The sequence below is a fragment of the Ambystoma mexicanum genome, chromosome 6q (assembly GCF_040938575.1).
Source record: "Ambystoma mexicanum isolate Mex_15411 chromosome 6q, UKY_AmexF1_1, whole genome shotgun sequence".
Classification (NCBI taxonomy): Eukaryota; Metazoa; Chordata; class Amphibia; order Caudata; family Ambystomatidae; genus Ambystoma; species Ambystoma mexicanum.
The window spans coordinates 1,044,637,705-1,044,650,671 of NC_090937.1; the positions used below are offsets into that span (position 1 = coordinate 1,044,637,705).

At 42.7% G+C, this 12,967-nt stretch overlaps 1 protein-coding gene across 4 annotated transcripts in view; it reads right to left on the reverse strand.

Moving 5' to 3' along the window:
• Positions 1–12,967, reverse strand: part of ZDHHC2 (zinc finger DHHC-type palmitoyltransferase 2) — a 1,080,498-nt gene that overhangs the window by 754,577 nt on the left and 312,954 nt on the right. The window lies entirely within an intron of this gene.

Sequence of the window (12,967 nt, forward strand, 5' to 3'; positions counted from 1 at the left end):
TTGACCGGAACCCAAGGTCAAAAAAGAAACAATTATGACAAGGGTTTAAGCAATACAACATGCGCTCGTTGACTCCCAGAAATTCTACGTCGCATTCATCTGAAATCCAAATTATAATGATTATGAAAATGATGTGTTATTTATATAGCGCCTTAATCCAGTCCCATTGGGTTTTTAGTATACTCATAACAAAATGTCATTGATGGTCATTCTGCAGTCTCCTTCGTTTAATAGTAGTTAAGCACATATAGCCAACACGTGTTTCGACCTCTTACAGGTCTTCCTCAGGGAACTGCACCGTGATCAGAGAATGGAGGATGCATGCTAGGAGCAGAAGCAGTACAGTTGAGGACAATTTAACGTAAAGGTTCTCTTGCAGAATCATGGTGAAATCCCATTTGAAGTACGTCGCAGGGATCAAATTGCTCAAGGAATTTTGGAAAGGGGTCTGTTTCCTCAGTTTAAAGAAAGTGAAGCAGATGAAAAAGAAAGAGGTACACTATGCTTCAGGGAAGCTGATAAACCGGTTAACATCGAAGAAATAAAGGGGGAAGAACCTACCATCTATCCCGACCTAGCCTTCGCCCTGCGAAATGATCCAGCTCTCACTGTAGCTTTCTTACAAGCTATTCCGGAAGGAGAAGGTATAGTGAAAGGAAGCCCCTTTTCTTCTTAAAGCAGGGGTTGCTATATAGAAGATAAACATTCACAGAAGGCTTAGTGAAGACGCAGTTAGTAATCCTGAAGACCCACCAAAAGGTTGTACTAGAAATTGCACCGCCCCACCCCCTTACCAGTGAGCACTTAGGACAATCCAAAATCCAGGCACATATCAGTGGGAAGTTTTACTGGCCAGGCATCCAAGCTGACATTAAAACCTTTGTTCAGACAGGTGACATTTGTCAAAAAACCATCCTGCATCCCATTACTTGCCCCTCTGAATCCCTTACCAATCATAGAAGTCCCCTTTTCAAGAATCAGGATGGACATCATTGGGCCTTTAGAAACATCCAGGTTACGAAACATGTATGTTCTTGTGATTGTGGACTATGCAACCAGATACCCCAAAGCATTCCCTGTTGCATTATTTTAGCCTTACTGTACTCAATTTGATGCTATTTGTATGCGTTGTGAATATCAAATCTTTGCATTTTAAAATTGGTTTTGTAAACTACTTTTATTCTGCCCTCACTTTATTTTAAATAGCTACTGACTTTGCTGTGTTTGTTTTACTCGTTACAAAAGAGCAATTTGAATCAGCATGATCTGTGATTCACGCTGCACGCTCTTAGCCTAGACTTCATCGGCCAGCATTCTCGTAGTCCTTAGTATGTTATATTTGTCCTGCAGGCGCGACTGGGCCATGCACGATTTAGCCGGTTAGTTCCAGTTTGTGCGAGGTGTGTGGAGTGTGTGCTGAGCAACCTTCGTCCTCTAACATGTGTGTTCTTCTGATTTTAAGGTGGGCCACTTGTATTGCTGTTGTTTTATTCTGTTTGACTTGTCCTTCACTTTCGATGCAATCGGAGGAACGTGTGTCTTCCGCTTCCGATCCTGGTTCCCTCTTTGTAATGGATTCAGGACTTTTGTCAAACGCTCAGCCTTCGTTTTCAAGTGAATCTTTTTGTGAGAAGGCCAATGGTACCATTAGTTTCCCTTCTGACACCGACCAGCACATACCTGTTACGAACTGTCTCTCTGTTTCACTACTAAATACAGGCTCTATGTTTAAACACGCGTTAGAGTTCGCTGACTACATTAGCACCCAGGAACCAGATGTGCTAGCGCTCTCTGAAACATGACTATCTAATGCTACTCAGATAGCAGTAAATAACGCAGTACCACATGGATACAAAATATGCAGGTCGGACTGTGAAGATTAGCGGGGTGGGGACGTAGCAGTTATTATGAAAGAACACTTTAACTGTTACAACCCTAAACTGCATCATTTAGATGGTTGTGAATACCTCATGATCAAAATAAATATACATTATAATAGTTCTCTTACTATAATCACTCTTTATAAACCACTGCAACTTATGCCGTTGTTTGAAGAGTAGCTTCTAGGTGTATTGAACAACATCACTAAAATGAATTCACCAGTTATTGTCATGGGTGACTTTAATTTATGGGCTGAAGATCCTCTAGACTAATCTGCCTCCTCCCTTCTATCATCTCTAGAAGCGATTGGCTATACACAGCAGCTAAAGGTATCAACGCACCAAGGTGGTCACACCTTGGATTGGCTTCTGATGCATAATGTTAATATATGCGATGTTGACTCCTGTGGTTGCCCATGGTCAGATCATTTTTAAATGAACACTACGATTATATTGCCCAGTGCCCCATTGAGACTTGATACTAATGTTAGGTCCTCTATAACTTGTAGGAACAATATTACACCTACTGTCTTTTCTTCCTTAGTATCCTCTAAACTGCGGATATTGATTTATTTGAAGGTGATACGTATGAGCTGTTTCGCCACTTATCAACTGCCATTAATGACACACTTTTGGCTCCAGAAAAAACGAAAATAATGAAAGCGAAACTACTAATAAAGCTTGTTTTTGTGATGAGATTATTGAAGTAAGGAAAATTAAAAGAACATATGAGTGGGAATGGAGAAAAAAACCATATCCATCCACTCTGGAAAAATAAAAAATCAGTTCAAAAATATAAGAATGTTATAATTGAGTCTTGAAAGAACTTTGGTAACACTCGTATTGATAATGTTAAATCCAGCTCAAAATTATTATTTAAAATCCTTTTTTGAAAATCACACATCCTCTTTCCCGCCTGTCACCAAGGGACGTCATTTCACCAAAATGACAGGGGTAACGGAAGTGACATCATACGACCCTTGACCTGAAGTGACCTCACCCCGAAGTGATATCGCGGGAGGCGATGGAACACAACCTTTCATCCCTTGACAAAACAGGAAGTGGCATCACATAGCATTGTTCCTAAGTACACTATGAAAAATATGGTTACGATATCACTATAATGTGATGTACATTTCATACAAGAATGGATCGCCATATGTATCATTAGGATCAGTGTGTATAGACCCATATTACCAAATTACTGTGACTGCAAGCAGAACTCCATGGCCAAATGATGATGTGTTATTATACGGCACTTACACATAAGCGCCTTATATGGAAAAATTATACACCCGATATCACCCAACCTTTGTTGGTACTCATTTATCGACCTCAGAAGGATGAATGGCTGAGTTGAGGTGTTTAAGAACAGACTAAATCAGTGACTCACCCCCTGAAGTGTGTCTGAAATAAACCTTTAATGCATCTAGCAATTATTGTATAGAATTCCAAAAAAACACATTATTTGGTTTTCCTATTCTTTCTTATTTAGTGTCAGTGCTGAAAGTGTTAGACTTGTGGCGCCCCTGTTCTTTGTTTTTCTTTTCTTTAAGAGGCCTGAACAAGAAAGCCAGCCACACCAGAAGTAAAGAGCCACATGGTGCTGGCCACAGCCCAGGAGTTTGCATTACAAAAATAAAAATAAACATTTTTAAAATATTTTTTAGGGGTAGCAAGGGAGACCACAGGGGTAGCAAGGGAGACCTCAGAGATCGCAGTTGCAACCTCTGCCGACCCCTAAATGACATCCCTGCCTGTCACCAAGAATTCTGCCTGTTGTCAACCAATTCAAGATGAATTTACGCACAAACTAGACGGTCACCTTTTAGACATTGCTAAACAACTAACCAATCTAGAAGTTAAGAAAGACTGTAGCAACGCCAATCTTCACGATACTTGTTCTATTAACATATCTAAATTTGAATTTCATGCCTGCTCTGAACTAGATATTAAGGAGATTATTAGTAATATGAAATCTACCTCTTGTGTTGGTGACGCTTATCCATCTGATCTTCTAAAAGGCTGCCTGGATGTTTAGGCTCCATGGAAAACTAAATTGATCAATTAATCTTTTCTCTCTGGTATAGTACCAGTAGCTTTGAAGGAGGTATGGGTTACGCCCCCCCCCCCGAAAAGGCCTCTCTTAATCCCTCCATTCCTGAAAACTATAGACCCATTACCAACGTCCCCTATTTATTGAAAATCCTAGATAGAGTGGCTTAAATACAGCTGCATAAATGTATTGAGGAACACAAACTCCTCAATACAAATCAGTCTGGTATTCATGCTCAGCATGGTACAGAGACTGCTTTATTGGACCTTAATTCAAACATTCTAGGAATTATTGAAAGAAAACATACTGCACTGCTGTTATTATTGGATCTTTCAGCAGCTTTTGATATTATCGACCATTAGCTTTGACACAATAGACTGCTGACTGTCTCCAATTGTTCCAATAGTGCAGCAAAACGGATTACTTCTTTCTTAGGTCCTAGAATCTCTAGAGTGGCGGTTGAGAGAGCTCAAGCTAATCCAATCTCTAACTCATGCAGTGTTCCACAAGGTTCTTGCCTGTCTCCCCTGCTTTTTAATATTTACATCAGAACTTTTCTGGATCTCTTGGGGGATTTGGGTGTTCAATTCGCAAATTATGCCGATGACACCCAGATCCTCTTTGAACTCTCTGGTAACTATCAGGAGGACACAGAAGCGGTGAATTGCATCTACTCTGAAATCCAAGTGTGGATGGCATTTAGTTCCTTATCCCTTAATGACTCCAAAACAGAGCTGCTTATTATGGCCTCTAGTCCTCGACTAAAAAAACACCCTCTACAGTATGAATCATTTAAGGTGGCTGATAATGTTATTCCGGTGAGTAAATCCGTGAAAACCTTGGGTGTGATGCTGGATGATAATCTTTCAATAAGAAAACAGGTCTCTCAAATCCACTCTTCTTGTGGATATGTAATCAATTACTACATCAGATTAGACCATATCTCACTCTTCCGAACAGATCTCTTTTGGCATCCTCATTAATTAACTTGCAACTGGATTATTGCAACAGCTTGTTGATGGGGACATCTCAAGGGAATTAGAAACTGTTACAAACTATTCAGAACTGAGCTGTCAGAGCAGTGTTTGGCTTGGCTAGATGGGACCATATCACCGACTCTAGGAAGATACTTCACTGGCTCCCGGTGAGGCAGATAATTAGGCACACAATCTTATTGCTCACCTACAAATGTCAAAATGCAACCGCACCACATTACCTCACCAGTAGATTGGTGAGGAAAACATCTAGTAGAGTGTTGTGTTGTTCTGATACTCTTCAGCTCATTCTGTTTACACATTTTGGGCGAGTGCAGCTTTGAATGTGAATGGTCCTCGTGAATGGAATGTTCTCCCCATGAACATTAAAACATCCCAATCTAATTCTATTTTCAAGAAACATGTGAAGACATTACTTTTCAATCTGCCTGAGCAGATTCTCTCCTTACATTCTCTGATTTACTATGGTCTGCCTCTCTTTTATTCTTTTGTGGTGGTCGCTGTGGCCTACGGGCATGTAGCGCCTTATAAGAAATTAATTAAATCAATAAATAAAATGCAGAAAAATATCACACAACAAATCCTTAAACATCTCTTACTGTATTTTTCCAGGGTTGGCTTTCCCAAACAAATACCAAGCGATCAAGGTTCAATTTTAATGAGAAGCTTATGGCAGAAGTCAAAAAGCTGCTCCATATTACCACCTTACGAACTTGGCTTGGTAGAAAGATTCAATAAAACCCTGAAATGTATCCTATGGAAACTGGTAGATAAGGACGGGAAAGGCTGGGAACGAATGATACCTTGGGCACTATTTGCAGTAAGGAGAACCCCTCATTTTTCTACAGGATTCTCTCCTTTTGAACTACTTTATGGTAGAGAGCCTAGAGATGTTGTAGACATGCTCCAGGAAACCTGGTAAGAACGAGAAGAGGCGTCCATTCCCATCTTGCAAACTGCTACCACAATGCGAGAACATATGAGACATGTTAGAGACCTAGTCTGTACTCATATGGAAAAAGCCCAGAGTCAGCAAAAATCCACTTATGACAGGAAAGTGAGTTTAACATCATCTTCCATAGGACAGAGCGTACTGGTCCTCTTACCCACTTCAGAAAACAAGCTGCTCCATAAGTAGCAGGGGCCCTACGAAATATTAGAACAAACAGGAGCCTGTACTAATAAAGTAGCCCAACCAGACAAGAAACAGAAGGTGCATTTATATCATGTAAATTGCTGAAAGGAGTGGAAAGAGAACCCATCAGCCACCCATGCCAAAGTACTATCCTATTTGGTCCCCAAAGAAATATACAGCTTCAAATTAATTCCTCTGGAGCTAACTATTCAACAACAGGAAGATCTAAAAGATGTAATTACATCCTTTCCCAATGTATTTTCAGAAAAACCAGGAAGAGTGAAAGGCAACTAACACTAAATCGGAATACCTAAGGGAAAAGTGGTTCATTTAAAACCGTATAGACTCACAGAAGCCCATAAACAGATAGTGATTGAGGAGGTAAATAAAATGTTTAAGGCCAATATTATCGAGACTTCTTCGAGCCCATGGTCCTCCCCTATCATGCTGGTCACTAAACCTGACTGTCAAGGAGGGTTTGTATAGACTTCTGTCAAGTTAATGGGATCTCTGACTTTGATGCCTATCCCATGCCCCGCATCGATGACCTAATTGATAAACTCAGAGCAGCCACCTTTCTATCTACCTTAGACTTAACGAAAGGGTAATGGCAAGTCCCAATATATGGGCCAGATAAAGAAAAAAGTGTTTCAATTCAAAGTCCTCCCTTTTGGCTTACATGACACCAGCCACTTTCCAATGCCTCATGAATAAAATATTACGACCTTATTTCCATTTCTGTGGAGCTTATATTTGCGATATCGTCTTTTATAGTAAAACCTTGGAGGACCATCTCTTCCATCTTCATACTATTATGAAAGTCCTCAGAGAGGCCGGCTTGACTGCTAATCCATCTAAATGCAGACTGGCCCAATCAGCCATGAAATACCTTGGCTTCTTTGTATAGATTGGGAACGTACAACCTCAACATGAGAAAGTGAAGGCTGTCTTAGATACACCAACACCCAAAGGTAAGAGAGATCTTAGAGCCTTTCTAGGGCTAATGGGATATTACTGTAGGTTTATTCCTATATTTTTGGACAAAACAGCGAGGCTGACTGATAAACTCAAGAATGTTGAATCCCAGAAACTTCATTGGACGGACAAGGATGATATATGTTTTAACACCTTAAAACAAACCCTGTGCCAGAACCGATCCTAAAGGTAGTATATTTCTCTAAACAGTTCATACTGCAAACAGGAGCCTCCATTACAGGGTTAGGGGCAGTCCTATCCCACGGTTAGAACATCCCATCTTGACGGTTTAGAACATCCCGGTGCGACGGTTTAGAACATCCCATCTTGTTTACAAATCGCAAGCTTTTCTCACGTGAAAAGTATTATTCTGTGTCCTCCTCCAGACTCTATATAGGGCCAGAAGGACAGTGTTAGAGGTGGCGTTCAAACAGTTTACCCAGTACTCCTCACTCTTTATGGCATCCAAATTATGTACAAGATGTCCCATTGTTACCATGTTAAAGGGTGCTCATCTCGGGCATTCCGTAAGGGCATGCTTAGTGGATTCTAAATCGGTCACAATTTTACACATCCTACAGTATATGGCTTCAGGTAGCAGTTTCTTTTTTGGGCCACAGACAGCCAGGACTGGGAGTTGGTTAATATGCAGTCGCAGGAACGAATCAGACACATCCGGATCTGGACAGAGTTCCAGGTAACGTTCTAGTTTCAAATAGCGGTGTACCACCCTTGCAACACTTTGATAGCTCTTAAGGGTGGAAAGATGGTCATAATTACTAAGCCAGTCATATCTAGATAACCAGTGCATAAATGCTCCCATAAGTGTTTCAACTGTGGCACATCACTCAAAATCTGGGAACCAGCCCATCTCTGCACAGAGATCCTGAAATAATTGTACTTGTGGAAGGGCAGATTTCTCCTCTGTGTTCAGATCGTAACTCAAGCCCAAGATACCCAGAAGTACTCAAGCCCAAGATACCCAGAAGTGGACAAGCTGGAGTTGTTTTCGCCTTCAGCATCAGACATCCTCTACGTGCTAAAAGTTGAGCTCACAAGGACGTAAGCCCCAACTCAAGGTGCACATATTCTATTAAGGTTGATCTTGACAGTCTTAGCATGGATCTCCAAAACCGCGCCTCTACTCCATCAAGCCATTTAAAATCTTTCATTGCCAAGGCTTCAAGTCCATACAAAACAGTTGGATTTGGCCACTTTTTATACAGAGACAACACCCCTAGCAATGAAAAGCCGGCATGCTCCACAACAGATTTCCTGCATATACCTGTAATTTGCCTATCCCTAGATACCTTTGACTCTATTATATCCACATACCCAGATGAAGCAGAGATCTCCAGCCCCAAGTATTTATAGGACTCTGTGTAATCAATGGTTCCCACCCAAGTTGTCATTTTCACTCTGCACTTTTTCTTAGATGACACCAGTATAACCTTAGTTTTACCTAGGTTTATTGTAAAATTTGTTTCATGGGCATACATTGCCAGCTCTTCTAACATTGCCCTGATTCCTGAAAGCAAGTAATACAAGGTAGCCAAATCGTCGGCATATAGCATTCTTCCAATCACTGTTTGACCTATCTTAGGCAAGCAGCCGGCTTTTAGCCTGCTATCTTGCCAGAAGGTCAGCAACATAGATGTTAAAAAGCAAGGGGGCCAGCATACACCCCTGCCTCACCCCCATGCTAATACGTATCTTCTACAACAAGTTGCCCTGATCTCCTAGTCGAATCTGAGCTGCACTGCCCTCATGCAGAGCCATAATGACTTCTAAGAGCCAGCATTGACACCCCCACTTATGCATTTTACCCCACAGAATTCTGCGGTGCACCTGGTCAAAAGTTGACCTGAAATTGACAAAGGCAAATGTATTTTGAGGGATTGGTAGGAGCCTTGGCCTGAGCTATTATAGTGTCTATCACCCTAAGCTTATGAATGGTACTTGACCGAGGGCGGAAGCCTGTCTAACAGGGATGCAGTATATTCCCCATACTAACCCATGCCCGTAGATGTTCCAAGACGTAGGCTGCAAATACCTTATCAGTAACATCAAGTAACAATAGCAGCCTATAATTTTCCGGTGGCAGGCAGTCCCAGATTTATAGACTGGGACAAATTTGGACTTCCTCCAAGAATCAGGGATAGTCCTCTGCTGACACACGTTATTAGACAGTGGATGCAAAACTTCTGCTCAAAGTTCAACATCCCCCTTCATCACTGCTGTTGAGAGACCATTTGGGCCTGGTCCTCTGGAATTTCTAAGGCTCTGTAAGTGACTGCAGATGTTTTTCCGGGTAAACTCAATGGGCCATTTGTTATAACTTTGCCCATTTTGATCTCCTATATTGCTTGCATTACAAAATAAACCATTTATAAACTTTTTCCACACGCCCTCTTCAATCGGGTTCAAAATCATCTGATCTATTGGCTTCCTGGCCCCCACCAAGATCCACCACATGGCTCCTGCTTTACAGTTTAGCAGTGCCTTGATCATATTCTGCCAGTTGCCAATCATCCTGTCTCTTTTCCTTCTATCTACCCAATTACGATACTGGTTCTTCAATCGGGTGGAGTCAAGTTTTACCTTACAGGGAAGTGCATTAGAAACCACTACAGCATGCAGCTGTATCCTCAAGGTTCTTTTGACCATGTTAATATCCGGGTCGTACTTATGAGCGCAAGCTTTCGCCTTTTTTACTATGGTCTTGCCTTTTTTACGACTGTGGCATAAGCAAGATTCCCAAACCATTTCTCTATTTCATTAAGTGACCAGGATTACAAATTTAGCTTCAGGTTATAGAACTCCGCCTGTAGTGTTTCACATGCCCTGACGACGTTACTTTCTGACCACTGCAATCTATTTCCTGCCTGTGAGATAGACAGGTCAGCCGATCCCATTTGTTTGAACCCCCAAGACTCCCACATTTAAAGCTGCATTGTGACTTGTGATTTGTTTTTCCACTGACAGCAATTCAGCTCTGTCTATCAAAATGTTATTACAAGCCACATAGTCCAGTGTTGCCTGACTGGCCCCACCGTGCCAAGTTGGCTTCCCTGGTATATCATCCTTGGTTCCACCATTCAAGACAACCAGTTCCCAAACCTAGGAACTTCAGCCACTTTTTCCCCTTTCCATGTACTGTCTTTAGCTCCATTTTGTTATTAGAGCTTACATCACCTAGATTACCCTCAATCGTGTGTTCACCACACCTTGCGTTCAGATCCCCTCCAGAATAATACCCTCGTTACCAGACGCGGTTACCCATTCCGTAATCGCCCTATCAATACAGGCAAAAATGTCATCTCTTACGACACCGCCGGGGGATCATACACATCAAACAGAAGCACACGCTTGGCCAAAGAAGACTCCCCCAGGAGCACCTCGACCACAAGGACATTCCCAGCCAACTCAACCAGGTTAATTGTTCTGGATTCCAGCTCGTTGCTCACACCAATCACCAGCCCTACAAAGGGCCGCCCCAGCAACCCTTTATTCGCCCTTGGTCTGGCTGATGTGAAACCCATCCACCAAGAACTTGTCAACCAGCCAAGTTTCCTGCAGCATAAATACTACATGATTCAACAGGAACCCGAGGGACGGGCCCTTTTATTATAAAGTGAGTATAAAGTGAGCATGGCCTCTAGTATTCCATGAGGTTAAGGAAAACTTTCATTCTAGTCGGCTTTCGGCCCCCTAAAACATGGATTTAAACCACAGTCAACCCTGGGCATTATCTAACTTAGCAACAGAAGGGGCACCCCTACATAGGGATTCCTCTCTCAAAGGGATCTTGGGTTTATCACAACAATTGCAGCACATTGAAGTTCACATAGTGGCACCGGCTTATCTAGTTTGGATCCCAAAAACTCCAAAGACTCTGGCCACAAATTAAGGCAGCCGTGACAGGAAGACTACAGTGCACCCTAGGGCCACCTACATCCCTCGGCCTTCAATGTCAGCAGAGCTTAAAATCCGAAGTGATGGCACTTTGCCACATACTCTGAGTATACTGCTTCTTTTTCTATGATGGCGCTTTGTAGGCTCCACAAGTTTCGTGATGGGGAATTTCTGAAGAGCCAACAACCCCCCCACCCCCACCACTGTTGGAATCACAGGGCAGCCCTGATCTTCAACTGCTCCACTCCGATGTTCACCACCCCCCACCCCCTTTCTCTACCATCTTCTTTGGAAAAGATGAGACTGTGTCAGCTACTATAGTAGCAAGGTCTTCCTCTACGAGCTTGGTGGGATTAGGTGGCATTGAGGACTGTCCTACTTCCACTTGCTCTTTGAGGACCCAACTAGTCAGCATGCCCGCACTCATTTGGTTAAGCTTCTTTCTTCAAATCACTCTTTTTCGACAGTGCCTTGACAGCTTTCTTTGGCTTACTCTAGATGCTGTAGTTTAATTTTGAGCCTCATTTCCCCTCTTCTTCTTTTGCTTATTCTGCCAATGATGCTGTTTATGAGTCAAATAACTAAATGGTGATTGTGCAGATAAGTCCAGGCAGTCCACATCACAGGTCGGACTTTGGGATGGAATGTCAATCAGGCAGTCTTCTACCGGTCCCACTTCCATTTCAAATTTTTTCCACACCTCTCATTCCTCCTCTGTTGTTATGAATCTAGTAGTGCAATTTGCTCAGCCTGTTTCAGCAGTATGGGTTCTACTGCATAGTTTAAGCGGTGTTTCTACTGTAAAGCACGTCCCATGATGCACCAACTTCTAGTTGCATTGAATGCCCACCCATCCCGAGCAGTTTTTGCCAGCAACTTTAACCCCTGGTCCGACCTGAGGCTCTCCCTTCTCCTCCTCCCCATTTTCTAGAGGCCTCGGGGTTGGTGTTAAAAACATCTTCAGGGAAGTGCAGATGTAATCCTCAAATTCTTGTGATTTTGCCCCACTGGGCTCATTCTGAAAGGTTCCACTTGGTGAACCAAACACAGTAGGTGGTGACTCAGCAATGAATTGCCCAGGCATAGATGGGATTTCCAAAATAGGCTGTACACCAACACCTGTTGAATTCAAGACTCTCGTGGTTAACACTTCCCCAGTTTCTCCGATAATGCCACCTGAGCACAACTGGTAGCGTAATATCAATAGTGAATTGTTGTTGATGTCCCCAAACATTGAATTACGCGTGGCACCCAGCAAGAACGTCCCAGTAGGCCTGTTTAAGTGTGCGTCCCAACTTGTGGCTCCACTTGGCCCTGTGTTTGCTTAACACTTTTAGAGTTAAAGTATTTGGTAATTTGGCCCTTTGTAGGCGAGGATGAGGGTGTCTTCCCCCGCCCCCCTCACTGTGGGGCCCCCTCGCACCTCCTCATCCCCTGCACATAGTCCTATTTTGGTGGTTGGTGATCCGATCGTTGTGGCTCTTCTTTAGCCGTTTGCTTTCCCAGGCTGCTTATTTTTTGTCTTGTACAAATTGCAGATTCTTTGTTTATATGGTGTTATTCCAGGCATAATTAGTAAGGGTAGGCTTCCCCAACTTGCAGCTCACTTCCCCCCTGTGCAGCACTGTACAGATTATGACCATATTTGCCGTGTGATTATGTTGTTGTTGACAATAGATATCAACATCCACCTTTATGCCACCTCAATGATTTATTCATAGTTTCTGCGGGAGAGCGTTTCCCCTCAGTGCCAGCAACCCTCTCCAGACTGCATATCAGTTACTTTATGTAGCAGGGACAATATCACAGCTACCCAATATTTTTTTAACAATTATCAGTCTAGTTCTCTTATCTGGCCAAAAGGCGCCATCTGTAGGGCGGCTTCCTTAATCCCCCACTGGCCCCAGATGGCAAGCTCAGTAGTAGATCAGGTTAAGCTGCTCACCAGCTCCCCTGCACCACAAACACTGTAACACACTGTGCACACCGTGTGTGCTGGTGTTTAAAAGTC